The sequence below is a fragment of the Bos mutus genome, chromosome 1, assembly GCF_027580195.1.
Source record: "Bos mutus isolate GX-2022 chromosome 1, NWIPB_WYAK_1.1, whole genome shotgun sequence".
Classification (NCBI taxonomy): Eukaryota; Metazoa; Chordata; class Mammalia; order Artiodactyla; family Bovidae; genus Bos; species Bos mutus.
In genome coordinates, this window is record NC_091617.1 from 20,929,633 (window position 1) to 20,946,752 (window position 17,120).

Consider the following 17,120-nt stretch of genomic DNA (forward strand, 5'->3'; position numbering starts at 1 on the left):
GATAGTTAAATTATTAAAATTAATTTCACCTGTTCCTTTGACTTTTAAAAATGTGGCTACTAGAAAATTTAAAGGTACATCCACAGCTCACATTTGTGGCTGACTTTATATTTTTATTGGACAGCATTTCTCTTGATGTTGAAGGACTATAACTGCATAACTATAGTAGACTTTTATCTGCGTAGATTTCTGTTCTCTGTCATAGTTCATTAGTCATTAGTTCATAGTGTGTAAGGTAAGTTCAATACTTCTCAACACATATTTCTGTTTTATTCACACCTTACTACTGTTAGGCAGTCTTTTCCCTCTCTTAAGAACCCTTTCCCACTGGCCTAGTTGGCAAATTCTTACCTTTTAATAGCCAGTTAAAGCATTCTTTTCTCTGTAAAATTTTCTCTGAACTCCCTTACTCCACACTTGTACCCAAACTAGAAATACAGATTGTCCTCTGGATTGTGAAAGTTGTTGTTGTTCAGTCGCTAAGTCGTATCTGACTCTTTGTGACCCCATGGACTGAAGCATGCCTAGCTCCTCTGTCCTTCACTATCTCCCAGAGTTTGCTCAGATTCATGTCCATTGAGTCAGTGATGCCATCCAACCATCTCATCCTCTGCCACTGCCTTCTCCTTGTCAGGGTCTTTTCCAATGAGTTGGTTCTTTGCATTAGGTGGCCAAAATTTTGGAGCTTCAGCTTCATCATCAGTTCTTCCAATGAATAGGGCTGATTTCCTTTAGGATTGATTGGTTTGTCTCCTTGCAGTCCAAGGGACTCTCAAGAGTCTTCTCCAGCACCACAGTTCAAAAGAATCAGTTCTTCGGCACTCAGCCTTCATGGTCCAACTCTCACATCTGTATATGACTACTGAAATGACCATAGCTTTGCCTATACAAACCTTTTCTATACTGTGAAAGTATCTTGCCCAATATCTACTGGATGCCTACCATTTGCAGAACACAGGGATAGGTGGGGACATATCCAGACATGAACCAAAAGGCATGGACCCTATGCCTGTAGTGATTGCATCTAGAATGGGATACAGATAAGTAAATACCCAGTCACCAACTGAAGTGAAAAATGCTATCACAGACAGATTCAGGGAGCACATCATAAGCATGCCTCTCCCAGACAACTTCTTTGTGGCAGATAAAAACACTGAGCCTGAACTATATGTATCTGATCCCATAGGAACCCTGAATTTAAAAATTAGTTTAAAATTTAAAATTTAGTTTAAAATTTAAAAATTAAAAGCTCAAGAGCATCTTTTTCACATCATAATTGGTTAAAATGAGTTGCCTGCAAAATACAAATTCCAGAATAGGCATTCTTCTATTACATATATGCCCCAGTATCCTTACAATGACTCTCTTAGTCAGGAAATTTAGGTATTGATTTTTTTGAAAAACAAAGTACAACAAAATAGCCCCAACACAATTAGAATGATTAAAAATGAATTCCACAAAAGGTGTGCAATTTACTTAACATTAGTGAGATATCAAAAAGAGTTCAGGCTTTCAGTGATTGAATTTCTGTGGGTTTGAGAAGATAGATGAAGAATTAAGTGAGGAGCTCTGTTAAGTTATCTAACATTTTGCAGTAGACTTTTTAACAAGAATGTTAAAAAGGGCAGGACCTGTATTTGGCTTGTTGGATTAACTGTGTAATCTTATTTACTAGGACGTCGTTTATCTACCAACCACAATGATGTAAAACCCAGTTAAGAAGCAAAAAGAATGATTTTTAAAGCATCATTCGAGTAATCCAAATATCTGTCACAAGGTCGATGCACTAAAGTTCACCTGCCTTTCTCCTTGGTGAGCACATCAGTTCCTTATATGGGACCTATTTTGTTTTACTTTAGACTGAATGGTGACAAATGAGGCTATATGGAATCTCGGTCTGCGCCAGACTAGCAGTTGCCAATCAGAAGAGGAGGATAATGTTAGAGACAGGCACTCCGGCAAGAGAGAGAAAAGACAGCAGATTGTTAGGGAAGGGGGAGAGAGAGCAACTACAAAAGACAGAGATGATCACTGGGTCATAGTATCCTGGAGTCCTTCAGGGTGAGGACTGATGGCTTCTATTCACCCTGGGAGCATCCCTAACTCCTAAGAAGGAGCTTGATAGCGAACAGGAACTTGATGTAGTTGTTAAATTCATTATAACCTACTATCAAAATTAACTCTGAATTTTCAACAAAAAGCCAAAAAAATGGCTTAAGAAAATAGAAACATTTATAATACGTTTCAGAAAATCTTTGTACAACAGTTAAAAACAGTTTTAAAGAAAATTAGTTTGATTCCTTAAAGGGCCACACTCCAGTAATGCTGCCTATCACTTAATTGAAACAGTTGGCTCTGAATCAATCCTGGATAAACGTCGTCCTGCAGAACAATGGACTTTACTAAGCTGCCTTGAACAGATTTCAAATGGTGGTAGATACAAATAATAAGCTCTCATTTGAGGTTGAAATATATAAGATGGCAACAGACCACACAGTTGAAATCTCTAGGGTGATGTAAAATAATTGTTCTAAAATGCACTATCACCATGAAGCAAAATCTTCCTGCCATGTGCCCAGCACTGTGCTAGGTGCTGTATTATTAAGCATTCATCTGAAAAATCGCTTTCCCTTTTAAGACTGTGAAGGTGTTCCCAAATCCTCATTCATATTTTTAAAGGTTAAATGACATTTTACACGCACAACACAACCATTACATAACAGGCATAGAATACTGTTTTATGACTTGGATAGTTCTTCTTCTTTTTTTTTTTTTTTAAGTGCACTAGCAACTTTCTTTTCAAATGCTGTCGAATCCTTAAGGATCTGAAAACCTACACACAGGAATGGAGTGTCTTATCCACTCACTTGTTTTGTGTAATAAGTGTTTAAACACAGGCATGCCATTTCGGAGTTTACAGTGAGGCTAAGCTGTACTTCAGCGTTTTTGCAGCAAGCAAAAACAATTTCTGCAACGGTCCTCATTTCCCCTGGCAATTTTTTTTTTTTTTTTTTTTTCATGGCGAGTTACTAAATGCTAGATGCTAGAGTCAAAAAGAAACCTGACATCTGGGGAGGTGTTGCGGGGGTGTTAATAGTTCTAGTTTGATGTTTGGGGAGAGCCTTGAGGATAAGATTTTAAAACAGCAAATACAGGGAGAAGGGGGAAATGATGGTTTCGGATGACTCTCTCCTCCCTCCACTTTCTCTCTTCACCAATCCGTATCTCCCCCAATTTAGAGGCGGGTTCAGGGAGATCAGGCTGCAGGAAACCAGGAGGCTCTCCGGGGCTGCCGCCCTGGCCTCGTGATGTAATTGTTATTTCTTACTCGGAGCCTGAACCGGCGGAGAGCTGCCCGAGAAGTGGCAGCTGGGTGTCTTCTGCCTTGTCTTGGAGGGTCAGGTTCGGTCAGAGGACGATGTCGATTCGCGGAATGACTCCGCTGGAGACTTCGCAGTGACAAAGCAGCAGAAGATAAACCCTGCTCCCGTCCGAGGAGCTGAACCCGGCGCTCCTCAGGTCTCCTTCCCAGTTTTCTTCTCGGACTCACTCCCCGATTATCCCTGGGTGCCTTCTACATGCTGGGCGCGGGATCAGAGGGACCCGCAGTTAGCGCCCACCCCCACTCCACCCCCCCGACTAAAGCAAGACACAGATTACAAGGTGGTGGAAGTTGGGGGGTGGGCGAGAGGGAGCCCAGGAGACACGGGTCGTGGGGTGAAGTGGGAGGAGAAGGAAGCCTAAGACGTCGGCACCCAGGAAGGGACCAGGGGCGTCCCGACCCCCAGGCTGAGCCCCCTTCGCGGGCCTTTGGCCTGGGTCACGAGATTGGTCCCCACCCCCCCGCCCCGGGAGCCCCAGGAGGAGCTGTCCCGGCGCCTCCGGCGGCGGTGGGGGCTGCTGGACAGAGCCGGGAGCCGCGGGGAAGGGTTCGGGGCGGCTGGAGCACCCACCTCTCCCGGCCGCCGTGGTCTTCCCACCGCCTCGGGGCCCCCGCAGCCCCGGACCGGCCGGCCGGAGGGCGGGCGAGGAGGAAAACCAGCCAACCGAGGGGCCCCGCAGTTCCCGCGAGCCTCCGGGACCCGAGCGCGTGCCTGCCGCCCCGGTGACAATGGGAGAGAAGGGGAAAAAAGGGTTAAGAAACTTGGCTGAAGAGCTGAATGGCGTGGAGCGGCGAGGGGAGGGACTGGGCCGCGGCCGCCTCGGCGGCGGAGGGAGGAGCGCGGCTGCGGGCGGGCGGCGAGCGAGGCGCTCAAAGTCAGCCTCGCAGACATTGCAGCAGAGCCCCGAACTCGGGAGGCGGCGGCGGCGGCGGAGGAGGAGGCGGCGGCGGCGGCGGCCGAGGCGGAGGGACTACCCGGCCCCGCGCTCGCCCGCGCGCCCGCCCGTGGCCTCGCGTCAGGCCGCTGCGCCCGGCAGCGCTGCCGATCGGAGGGAAGAGCTCGCCGGGGCGCTGAGGGAGGACGGGGCAGCGGGGCGCCTTCGCGGAGTGAGCCGGCCGGAGCCCCGGCGCTCGGAGCCTCTGCGGCGGCCTCTGGTGAGTGGCGGCCGCGGCCAGGGGGCTCGGACGAGCGGCCGTCGCCGCCGGAAACGGCCGGGAGCGCGGCCCGCGGCGGCTTTGGCGTTGGCGGGCAGGGCCTCGGGGGGCGTCGGGGCGGCGGAGGGCCCGCGCTGCGGGGCGGCGGGAGCGGACGCGGACGGCGGGGTGGGCTCGGCGGAGGGGGACGGCTTCCGGGCAAATCCCGCCTCTTCTGCCGGCTCCGAACCTTCCCGGGAACTCCGGGGGCCCGGGCAGCGGGGCCGGTAAGTTGTGGAGTTGGCCCGGGGGCTCACCGGCGCGTTCTTGGCGGTCCTGGGCCGGGGGGGGAAGGCGGCCGCCGTGTGGACCGGGACCCGGGTCGGGGGACGGGTCGCACCCCCGCTCGGCTGTCCCCCTCGGCCCGGAGCCCCGGGCGCTTCTCGTCGCGCCGTTCTCAGTCCTGCTGCCCCAGGCGTCCTGGGCGGCGCCGGGCGCAGCTCCCCGCCTCTCGCCCGGGTGCCTCCCTGCTCTGAGCTGGCCGGATCCCGGGCTGGGGAAAGTGGGTAGGCAAGGGGACCGCGCTCCCGGCCCCCAGCCGACCCTCGGGTCCAGCCAGGCCCGTTGGTACTTGTCCTTTCCCTCCCGAGGGCGAGGCCCCTGGGACCCGAGGCCTCAACCATCACTTTTCTCCGGAGCCAGAAAACCGGGTTCACCTCTAGAGTGAACCCCGTGCAGGTCCTGGGAGGCTTCTTTTTTCTCTCTTCCATCTGTGTGTCCTCTTCTACTACTATTGGATGTTGTCTTATGAAGGGTTTCCCGGGAAATATTCTGCAAACCGTCACAACCCTTCCAAAGTAGTTTTCCAAATTTTAATCAAGAGTTGCTGTTCCGTCTGGAGGAACAAAGGAATCAACTATGTCTTAGAGGCGAGCAAGCTCGGAGTCTGTGACACATGTTGATCTCTGAAGTATTGCAGGAGTTTTTACCTTCTATCTCGTTATTGAATTGAGTTTTGAAGATAATAGAAGAAAAACAGTATAAGTACTTTTGTGTTTAAAAAAAAAAAAATTAATAGGGCGTTTTTATGTTAGAAAAGAAGTAAGACGTTCTTAGCCACAGGGACTTTTGACTCAGTTGGTGGAACTGAGTTAGAGTTTGTCTCCGGTAATATAAATGATTAAATGTGAGATTGTGCGGGGAGGGGGGGCGGGGTGGTGGGGGGGGAAACTGTTCTTAGAGGAAGAGAGTCCATCCAGAGGGTGAAAGTAAAAAATGGTTGTGGAGTTATAGATGATGGTTGTTTTTTACGTTTGGTGAGGGAGTGATTTGTGAAGCAGAGGGCTTTGGTAATTCATTCTTTAAAGTTATGAATTGCATTGAACCTGCTTATTAGTGAATCATGACTTTAGCAAGTGGGTGGCATCTTCCCGGTGTGATTCTTCAATGGTTAATCACTAGTTTGCCACCTTTGTTTTTGAAGAGACACTGAAATAAGTGGACTTTTTAAATAAATGGTGCTTCATCTGCCTGGCACCAAAGTGTGGGCTGCTGCCTGGAGTATGTTGAAATGTTTTCAGCTTTGAAGTAAGTTGCTCTGGTTTTGCCCAGCGGTTTGGTAATGTGGTTTGGGTTTAACTGGTTTCAGAGAGTAGTGGCTTCATCACCAGTGCTAACTTTTCTCTGCTTGAAATTAGTTCCTAAAGACAAGATTCCAGCAGTGGAACAGCCATTATCCTGCGGGCTGCAGGATTGTTACTTTAGTCTGTTTCCTGCACTCTGGTGGGGAAAGACCTCTTTCCACACTTACCCCTTGAAAGTGCCCTAGGAGCATGAGTAAAATACTTAACGAAAAACAAACAAAAAGGAGGACTCCTCATTGTTGGTTTTACTCCAGTGCGCTCTCTACAGTGCCTTTGAGGTAGTTGAAAACCAGGTTTAATGCTTGGACCCACTTCCTGTGTGGGTCTCCAAACTTTTACTAATTGTCCACCCTAAAATTGTGCAAGTTTGCAGTAAAAAGACATCTGTAAAGGAGGCTGAAGGCTCCTCTGACTCTTGCAGTTTAAGAGCAAAACATCATGATAAAAAATAACCTATACCACCACCTAGAGTCTGTTTGTTAGTTTATTGCTCCTGAAGTTTGCTTAAATGGACATGCCTCTTGTGGTTCTGATACAGCCGAAGAATTATTAAGAAATGCTAACTTTAAAAAGGCAATCCAAGAGAATGATTGTTTGCATGATAAATAGCAGGTGCCAGTTTAAATTATGCATGCTACCTTTACAATAGAAAATGATGACATACCAAGTGAAGTGGGCTATTCGCCAAAAGATATTAATTCAAAAGACTTTAAGAAATTTTGTGTCTGTGCCTTAGGTAGCTCTGATTGCTTAAAGGCTCTCTGCATTGTTACCAGAGATTCAAGACATCTTACAATTTAATACCATTAGGACTTTTTTGAGGTCCAAGTGAAACAAAAGCAGTGATCAAATAAAAATATAAGGGAGCATCACAACTCCAGAAATTCTAGAAACTTTAAAGGTAAGAGAGAAGGTAGGCTATAGTGAAGTTGCAGTTTGAAGATGTGAAAAGTAAGCATCACTGTGAAATAAAGTGGCAATCTGTCCTGCTGGCAGTTTTTACATAGTAAAACAATCTGTTAAATGGGAGGATGGGAGACCTTAAGATAGCTCTGTTGCCATGTGGTTTAGCACATTGTCCAGGGAGGAAGTAACATTCCTTCTTTAAACTGTGTAACCCGAGAGAAAGATGGCCTCCAAGATCTTTAATTAAATACCAGTTGAACAGGGAGAACTAGAGCACTGTATTAATTCTGTCAAACATCACTATTTTAGAACATCGAGGACAACTAAAAATGAATTAACTCATATCTGAAAGCAGAGTTTTATGGAAAGTGACAGATGAGGCAAAATATGTCAGTCTAATGGCGCAAATAGGGAGATAAGGAGATGTGTCATTCTCGGCTCCCTAAAAAGATGAGAAGGAGGAAGGTTATTATTAATTGTACAGATTCCATTGCAAACCGATACTGGAAGATGGCACCGAAGTAGGTTTAAATCAGAGTGGCTTAGGATATATGATGTTAAAGGGATTAGGTTTTAAAACTTGACAATTGTAAGAAACTTAAAAGGTCATTTTTAAGTGTCCTGAAAGAGCAATGATAGCTTTGTGAATAAGGTTTAAAAAATAACTCTGCCCCACATAAGTTTGAAACAGCTCATTTTTATCAAGAAAAAATTATTCTCTTTAAATTGTGATAAGTTGAGTTTTGCTTTTCAAACTTTAGATTTCCAGATATAGTCAGGTTTTAAAGTATAGGTGGAAGTGTTCCAGTTGGTCTTCACCCCACCTTCCTCTCTGCTTACTGCTTTCCTGCTCTCTTATCTCCTTCTTTAAAATGAGTAGCTTCGACATCTGTGGGTGTTTTCTCCCTTTAACTTTGCCTTCATTTGTAGCTTCGCTTCTTGGCTGTGTTGGCATGAAGGTTCTTTACACTTGTGCTCTTTCCAGATACCCCTTCACATGGCTGATGCACAATGAGGGTGGGTTCTGTTTTGGTTTGGTTTCATAGTGGTTTAGTGTTCCATGGGTGCAGACTGGGGAGAAAAGCATTTTGCTGTTCTAACAAAGCCCTTTGTATCCGTCTTCCAACTAGAGAAATATTTTTATGAAAAGCAACTTTTGATTACTATGGAAAAGTCAGAGAGATGCTCTGAACAGAATGGGGGGGGTGGTGCTTGGAGGCACTTTCAAGATCATGAGTTTGATTTGGTCAATTGTTCAAGATGCATTTCCTTAAGTGGCAGTTTTGTGAGGGGACTGACAGAGGGGAAAATGAGCAAACTCATTCTGTAATATTTAGATTGACACAATAATCAGGATTGACACAATATTACTCCAGGAGGGTCACTAAGACTTGAGAAGGTAAAAATCAAGAGTGTCAGATGATGAAGCGGGCCAGTGGCATGGAACTGAGGGTTATATCCAGAGGTTGGAATGAAAAAAAAAAAAAAAGTAAATGGAGGAGAGAGATCTTGTTTCTGTATCCTGTTTTGCATCTGGTACTAAAGCAGGGACATGAATTGCTGATGGTAATGAAGTCCCTTTTATGAGGGCAGCAATATTATATAAATAGTGGTGGTTTGAGAGGGAGAAATGGCAAGTTCCCCACTTGTGCCTGTGTGCACTGTTTTTGAATGTCTCTTAAATATATCTATAAAGTAGAAGGCCAAAATTGGATACCAGCATAGAAACAGGACTTAGAGAGTAATAGTTTATTTTGAAGGAAATGAATTAAAAATAGACCATCTTTTCTTTATTCTTTTGCAATATGGTGTTTTCCAGGGGTCTTATTAAACATGGAAAACAGAGTGCTGAGGTTTGGGTGGTATAACTGGGGAATTCTTTCATGAGATTGCTGATAAGGATAAGTTCATGTAAATAGCCCCAGAAAGAATGCTTTATTTAAGCACATTATCTGGTGATTCAAGGGTAGGGGGACAGTTGGGACCAAAGAGACCTCTGAAACCTTATCAGGGTTTTCTGCGAACTGTAATATAGATGTCCATCTGTTGTTTTTTTTATTCCTTGAAATGTAATGTTCAAATTGAATTTTTAGAGTTCTAAAAAGTAGAGTTTGTTTAGAAGAGACGTTCCCTTTTATTTTGCTACAGATATGAATAATTTTAATTTTTCATGATAAATATAGGTTACTGAGATAAGTGTGTGTGTCTGTTAGTTGCTCAGTCATGTCCGATTATTTGCAACTCCATGGTCTGTAGCCCACCAGGCTCCTCTGTCCATGGGATTCTCCAGGCAGGAATACTGCAGTGGGTTGGGTGGTGGGGGAGGGGGGCGGTATCTTCCCTACCCAGGGATTAAAACCCAGTCTCCTGCATTTCAGGTGGATTCTTTACCATCTGAGCCATCGGGGAAGCAGGATGATATACTAATTGTTGTCACTGTTATATTACATACTCTGTACTTTGAACCTTAAAATTCCAATTGATCCCTACACAATCTTGCAAATATTACAAACAAGTATTTTAAAAAAGTGATGTTTTAGGGTATTATTATGCCTGAAACATGTAATTTTTCTTAAATTCATAAAACATTGAGAACAAGAATGAGGAAAAGGTAAATATGCTACATTTTATCACTGTGTTAGAATTTTGTTAAAATTACTCTTGAACCATGCTAAGGATAACATTTAGCCTAGAGCTCTAAGAGTAATGAGGAATGGATTTGAGGGATTCAGAAGACTGATATCTCAGAAATGTAGAAAAAATTACTCTTTGAAGTTATGGGAAAAAGTACCCCACTGTGTTTACTTAGTATTGCTAAGATTTTTTTTTTTAAGCTAAACCAGATTTTAAGATAAATTGTTATTGAAGATAATGTGTGGATAATTACTTCTTAAAGAAATTTTATTTACATGTTTTTTTATCAAAATAAATTCAAGAAGAACTCCAGAATATGTTGAAACTTTTCCTAGGAAGATGCTTGTGACGTCCATGCATGCATGCGTCCAGCCAGCCAGCCAGCCAGCCAGCCTCTTTCCTGCTCTCCCTCCCAACCTTCATCCTTCCCTCCCTCCCTCCCTTTCTTCCTTTCATTCTTTCCTTCCCCTTTGGATAAATAGCACTGGGGTTAAAAAAAAGCATTTTGTTAAGAAACTTGGAAATGAACTTGCTTCTCTGACAGTCAAGAGCTGCATTTGAAATTCAAAGCTAGCATCCATCACTCTCCCCAATTTTTTTTAACTTGGTACACCTCAAAGAGTAAAAGCTCTAAAAAGCTTTAGACCCATCTTGCCTCTTTAGCTTGGTGTCCTTCAGCAAAAATACTTTTAAGGATGGAAGGAAGAGACCCTATTTGCCTTAAATTCCGGGTCACTGTGTGACTAAGCCTAGAGTTTCAAGAAATACTCAACTAGAAGCCTGCTGGGAATTTGAGTCATCAGCGTAGGATACCACTGGGACCGGGACAGCTGTGACTGACCTGATGCTGGTGTTTATTCAGACCTTTTGTGAAAAGGAGGCTCTCACCCTTGGACCTGCAATTAAGAAAGTCATTTTTCAGTCACCTGTTAAATGATAGACAGGGCTACTCCTTGTTTTCAAATCTGTACTTTGCTAATAGATTGAGGGTAGCTCAGGAACCTAACAAGTGTGGGACCTGTGTTTTTTGTAGTCGGCTATGATGATTTTACTTTTAGCTTCTTTACCAGCTATGTGAGGGTACTAGGTAAAAGCACCTAGTTTTCTCTTTACATAAGAGAGAAGCTAAATCACATAGTGGCTAAGATAACTTCTGGTAGTCGTGTACTTGTAATTGTTGAATTTTCTGTACTGAACATAATATGGGAACATGTTACCTATGTTACTGTGTTAAAAAAAAGTAAGACAGTTTAGCATTACAATAGTAACAGAGGAAACTATGTTTGTATACCATCTTAGAATAAGAATATTATTGTAACTGTGATGATTTAATGACAGTGTGGATAAGAGAGCCTGACATGTAACAGGACACAAGCAAAGTTTGAGAATTAGAAATTTCAAAAGAGACTGCTGTCTTGAGGAATTTTTCTAGATATTGAAAGATATGAAATATTTAAGAGATTATATCTTTTTCTTTTAAAGCACACATTTTAAAGAATTTTTGTTTTTGATTCCCGAATTTATAGTAATCTCCAATAGAGTGGTAGATTTTTACCCTGGAAAAGAAATTAAGGAAAGGAAGGAGAACAGAAGAAGGTGGAGAACAGCAAGAAAAAGTGCTTGAAAGCACAGGAAACACTACCAAACGGGATATAAGAAATATCCTCAAAATGAAATTAATCACAGTTGCAGTTTTTCGCCAAAGGGAGTATTTGCACAATGGGTCACGTAGGCTCAGGTTTGACTTTTGAAAAGCATATTTTGAAAAAGCATCTCTGTTTTGTTTTTCCACACATACTTTCTAGCTTAAGTTGTGCTACTGAATCAATGTGTGATAACTGATGAAAGGGAAGTCCTTTATCTCTCTGGGCAACATCTGTAGATTCTGTAGAACAGGGAGGTTAGATTTCATTTCGAAATTCTGAAACCCTGGCTATCAATATATGTTGTTGTTGACAGGAAACAGTAAAGGTTTCAAGGTTGTAGCTTTGAAAGTAGAGATGATTGAGTCCAAACTTGAAATATAAAAAGTTATTTAGTTACTTGTCTGTTGCCTTTTCCTTTTTTATTGAGAGGAGGAGGGGTAGGGAAAGAAGAGGCTTGGGGGCACTTGCTTTTATGCTAGGCATAAGGCTGGCTTTTATGCTAGGCATAGGGCTGGCTGTTGTAGCGTTCTCCTGTGACATATAAGCATCATTTTCTCTATGTTGGGCTTCCCTGGTGGCTTAGACAGTAAATAATATACAATGAGGGAGACTTGGGTTCAATCCCTGGGTTGGGAAAATCTGGAGAAGAGAACTGCTACCCACTGCAGTATTCTGGCCTGGAGAATTCCACGGACAGAAGAGCCTGGCAGGCTATAATCCATGGGGTCTCTTAGATGGTAAAGAATCTGCGTGCAATTCAGGGGACCCAAGTTTGATCCCTGGGTCAGGAAGATCCTCTGGAAAAGGGAATGGCTACCCACTCCAGTATTCTTGCCTGCAGAATTCTATGGACAGAGGAGCCTGACAGGCTACAATCCGTGGGATCACAAAGAGTAGGATATGACTGAGTGCCTAATACTTCTCTATTTTACAGATAAGAGACCTAGTCTGAGAGAGGCCTGAGTGACTTGCCTGAGGTCATACAACTAATTTGATTGATAATAATTTGCTTTTCTATGAGAATATGACATCTTTTGAAGAGAAAACCAGTTTCTACCTGATTTTTAGAAAATCATTAAAAAAAAAAAACAAAACCGTGCTCCCAGCTCAATAGCCACAGGACTCAGGTAGCCTGGCTTCTCAAAGAGCAGCCCCACGGGGAAGGCACCCTGCTTCCAACAGGTGTTTCTGCCACTGTTGGCTGTGAATTGTCACCTGACGTCCTGCTTCTGCACTTGCAGGAGGGGATGGAGTCACCAAGAGCGGTTATGCAGACTCTTGAGCTCTGGTGAAATGGACCACAGTGTTCTTTGAGGCAGAGAAAGCTACTATGTTTCTTGATATAATTCATTAAAAGAGCTTGGCATGGTCTTAATCTAGGTATTCCCAAGGCTAATTATGTTTGTGCACTTCAAGGGGCCATTGCAGCAGATTCAGAGCCTTAGCTTTTCCTGGTTGAAAAGTTAAATCTCTTGGCTATTACGGCTCTTAACATGATTTTTATTTTTATTGTCCTGTGTTTACCCCCCAATAATTATAAGTACTGTGCTATGCTAATGAACTAGTCTCTGTAATACAAAAAGGAAACTGACAGTGCGTTTGTGAATTTATCAAGAGGATGCAGAAATCGAGAGACGGGGAGTATGTGGCTACATTTGGGAAGTAGACCATGGTCAGGAAAGAAATTTTTGAGTTAGGGAGATTTGCAGCACATCATGTATTTTTAAGTACACATGAGGCATGTTCTTTTATTGTTGGAACCGTGAGAAATGGAGTTATAAACCTCTCCACCTCTTTTTACTTGCCTCATTTAAAATATATGGAATTTTGAACCCAAAAGAATCAAGCTGAGTGGTTCCTTATACACTAAAAGGCAGTCAAATTGAAACGATATTGAATATATAAGATTGAGTAGTAAGGTTTATATACATACTTTTTAGTGTGTTTTGGATTTTGAATTGCCGAGTAAATGTTGGATAAAAGCTGCAAAAGAATGTTTGACTATGATTTTTTATTAAGAGAGTATTGTTTCTGGCCAAATAAGTGAGAAACTGTGTAAGCAAACAATCTGAGTATAAGAAAATCTTTCCTGAGTTCATATATGTATATAAATTCAGACACACTTAAAAAAAAAAAAGATTGAAATAGACTAAATCTACATGAGGTCAGAGTTTGAAGATGAACAGTTTTATTCACTGCCTGTTTTTCCCCCCTGAATGTTTGGTGTTACTGAGGCAAAACTCAAAGCAATACATTGTTCACTCTGCTAGTAAAATGTTACTCTCACCTGTCCTTGGAGAAGGCAATGGAACCCCACTCCAGTACTCTTGCCTGGAAAATCCCATGGACGGAAGAGCCTGGTAGGCTGCAGTCCATGGGGTTGCTAAGAGTCGGACACGACTGAGCAACTTCACTTTCACTTTTCACTTTCCTGCATTGGAGGAGGAAATGGCAACCCACTCACTCCAGTGTTCTTGCCTGGAGAATCCCAGGGGCGGGGGAGCCTGGTGGGCTACCGTCTCTGGGGTCGCACAGAGTCGGACGTGACTGAAGTGACTTAGCAGCACCTGTCCTGGTAATCCTCAACTGAGCTGAATCAGTGTTATATTCTCTTATTTTTTTTGCTTTTGCTTGGGCTTTCAGGAGCTGAAGTACTTTCATAGGAGCCTTAGCTATCAGGTTGGAAAGGAATTTGATAGAAACTGTGAAATTTCTGAGTATAAATGTACTTGTTCTAGGAATACTTTGTCCTACTTGCTCATTATCAAACAAGTCGGTGTTTAGAGGCATCTTGCTTAACAGAAAAGCACATAGGCTAGGTAGTTGGTATAGACTGTAAATCAAATAGTGATCAGTGCTACTGCTTAGCCTTACACACCTTTTCCTTTTCTCTTGATCTTCCTCCTTTCTCTATTTTTGTTTCCTTTTTTCCCCCATTTTCCCTTTTGTTTTCTTCATTTCTCACTTAAATCTTTTTCTTTCTTTTTTTTTAATTGCTAGGAGTATCCATGTGATACAGTAGGGTAAATGCTTATTCATTTTCCAACATTTTTGTCGTTGTTAATTTAAAACTTCCAAAACATTTTTTTGTCTGTATCTTACACAGGAGGATACTGAGCACCTAAGAATAATCCCAGGGACGGGAAATCAAGTTTTGATTTATTTCACTCTTTTTTGTTTGTTTTTGCTAAGGTAACCTCAGAAATACAGAGTTTTGTACCAGGTGTTAAGGAATAGTTAATAATCTCTGATGATGGATCCAGCAATATACTAAGTCTAAGCTGACCCCAAGGGAGGACCTGTGATAATCAGGACTGGATCTTAAGAAGTGGAGTGAGCAGGGTCAATTGCATCATCCTTGTTTTTTCTTCTCATGCTGTTAAAATATGGTCTTCAGGACAGTCTTATGATTCATTTGATATTCTAGAACTTGGAATATATTTTCTAGGGTGAGAGTTTAAAAAAGAGAAGCTTTACAGTACAGGTGCACATCTGTTCATGCGGCAACCTTGTTTCTACATATTACATGTATTTTTGAATTATATTTAAAGTTCAGTAGGGCACTGACAAACCTAGACAGCATATTTAAAAGAAGAGACATTACTTTGCCTACAAAGGTCTGTACAGTCAAAGCTATGGTTTTTCCAGTAGTCATGTACAGATGTGAGAGCTGGACAATAAAAAAGACTTGTGCCTTCAAACCGTGGTGCTGGAGAAGACTCTTGAGACTCTCTTGGACTGCAAAGAGATCAAACCAGTCAATCCTAAAGAAAATCAACCCTGAATATTCATTGAGAAGGACTGATGCTAAAGCTGAAGCTCCAATACTTTGTCCACCAGATGGAAGAGCCAACTCAGTGGAAAAGACCCTGATGCTGGGAAAGGTTGAGGGCATGAGGAGAAGGGGATGTCAGAGAATGAGATGGCATCAGTGACTCAATGAACATGAGTTTGAGCAAGCTCCAGGGGATGGGGAAGGACAGGGAAGCCTGGTATGCTGCAGTCTATGGGGTTGCAAAGAGTCGGACATGACTGAGCAACTGAATAACAATAAGGGGAATTTTATTTGTAGATGAATAGAGTCAGGTATGGAGAAGGCAGTGGCACCCCACTCCAGTACTCTTGCCTGGAGAATCCCAGGGACGGGAGCCTGGTGGGCTGCTGTCTATGGGGTTGCACACAGTCGGACATGACTGAAGTGACTTAGCAGCAGCAGCAGCAGCAGCAGCAGAGTCAGGTAACTGTAGTTAACTAGTGTGATCACAACACTCACAGGCCAGCTCTGCTTACTACCAAAGAGTAATAATCTAAAACCACTAGTGAAGGTGGTTGGGTCTGTTGGTTCTATTGGGAACATAGTGCAAAGATTATGGGCCCCACTCCTGTATTCTCCTGAGGAGAGGTACCAGATCAGAGATGACACCGTGTAGACCAGGGGTGACCAATGCCCTGAACCAGCTGCACCAAGATCCACCTCTAGAAAGAGAGCAGAAGAGAAGAAGCGTAATTGTAGCCTTTGATGTGGGCCACAGATTGACCACATTTCTGACCTTGGTGAAGCAAATTGGAATGGAATACTCTTACTCATGGGACAGAAGACAAGAGAGTGTAGGTGCTCATCGTGGTCTCCACACCTCTAAAATGATCAGATTTGTCTCTCACAGTTCCTTGAACCCCTGATTATAATAGTCCCACCTTTGTTGAATGTCTGTCCTCCTCAGTAGACTGTCAGTTTCATGAATAGGAGCTTATCCATCAATGCATTATCCATGCTGTAGGTGCCTGTTACATAGAAGGTTGCTAAAAAACATTCGTTTTACTGTACCAATCTCCACTATTGGTGAAACCTGGCTTTTGGGGGCTTAGGAATGGAGCCTTTATGCGTTAATACATAACAGCTGCTAATTATTATGAATAACTTATGCATAATAACTGCTGTTGTACCGTTTTTTTTCTTTAGTCTATTTAAGTTAGAACTTCTAAAAGGAATAATATTTCTTCTTTAAAATGTATCATCTTCTTTCCAGACATATTTATTATGAAGGAAACCATGAAACTGCTGGTGACATTATAATTACTTGGCACTTGAAATTGTTTTGTATACTAAGTTTCTTAAAAAATACACAATTTATAATATATTAGAATGCATGTTCAGCAAAATCTTTGGGGGCAACATTTACTTTTTTTAAAGACAAAAAAAGAAAATATTTCTAGAGCCTCATGGGCAGTTTTCTTGACCTCACCTGCAGTAGTCATCAAGATCTACCAGCTCAGCACATTTAATTGCATTGAATTTGACTTCTTGGGATACTATAGGCATCTTATAATCTCATATCTAGTATTAATTTTGGCATTCAATCATCTTGAAAGTTAAGAGGTATCAAGAAGGACTTGTTCAAAACCTTGTAAATCATAGAACTTAAGTAGTTTATGAAGCTCTTTTGTTTTTAAAAATTAGGATTTGCTTTTCACTAGAGGTGAATTTTCTGTTATAACATTATCGTATTCAACTAGATTATCAATGCTAAGGTAGAAAATAAAATTATTTTAGCATGGAGGTCACAATTTCTAGACTAGCGATTTTCAAATACTAAAGAAAATGTGTAGGTTATCTGGTATACACATATCCAGCACGGAGATTTAACAAATGCTCTTAAAATGACTTTAATCCAGTTTCTTGCCTGTGAAGACAAAAAATGTGTACTAAACTTTATGCATAATTAGAAGTAGATGTCTTTTGTAAGCAGAGAAGATATCTGTCAGGACTTGCATAGT

At 42.6% G+C, this 17,120-nt stretch overlaps 1 protein-coding gene across 3 annotated transcripts in view; it reads left to right on the forward strand.

The window, feature by feature from the left end:
• Positions 1–524: 524 nt before the first annotated feature.
• The window catches only part of NRIP1 (nuclear receptor interacting protein 1), a 107,392-nt gene continuing 90,796 nt past the window's right edge, over positions 525–17,120 (forward strand). For all 3 annotated transcript variants that reach the window (XM_070367634.1, XM_070367648.1, XM_070367654.1), the window contains exon 1: positions 525–3,519. The gene's annotated coding sequence lies outside the window, so the exon portion shown is untranslated. The remainder of the gene's footprint in view (positions 3,520–17,120) is intronic.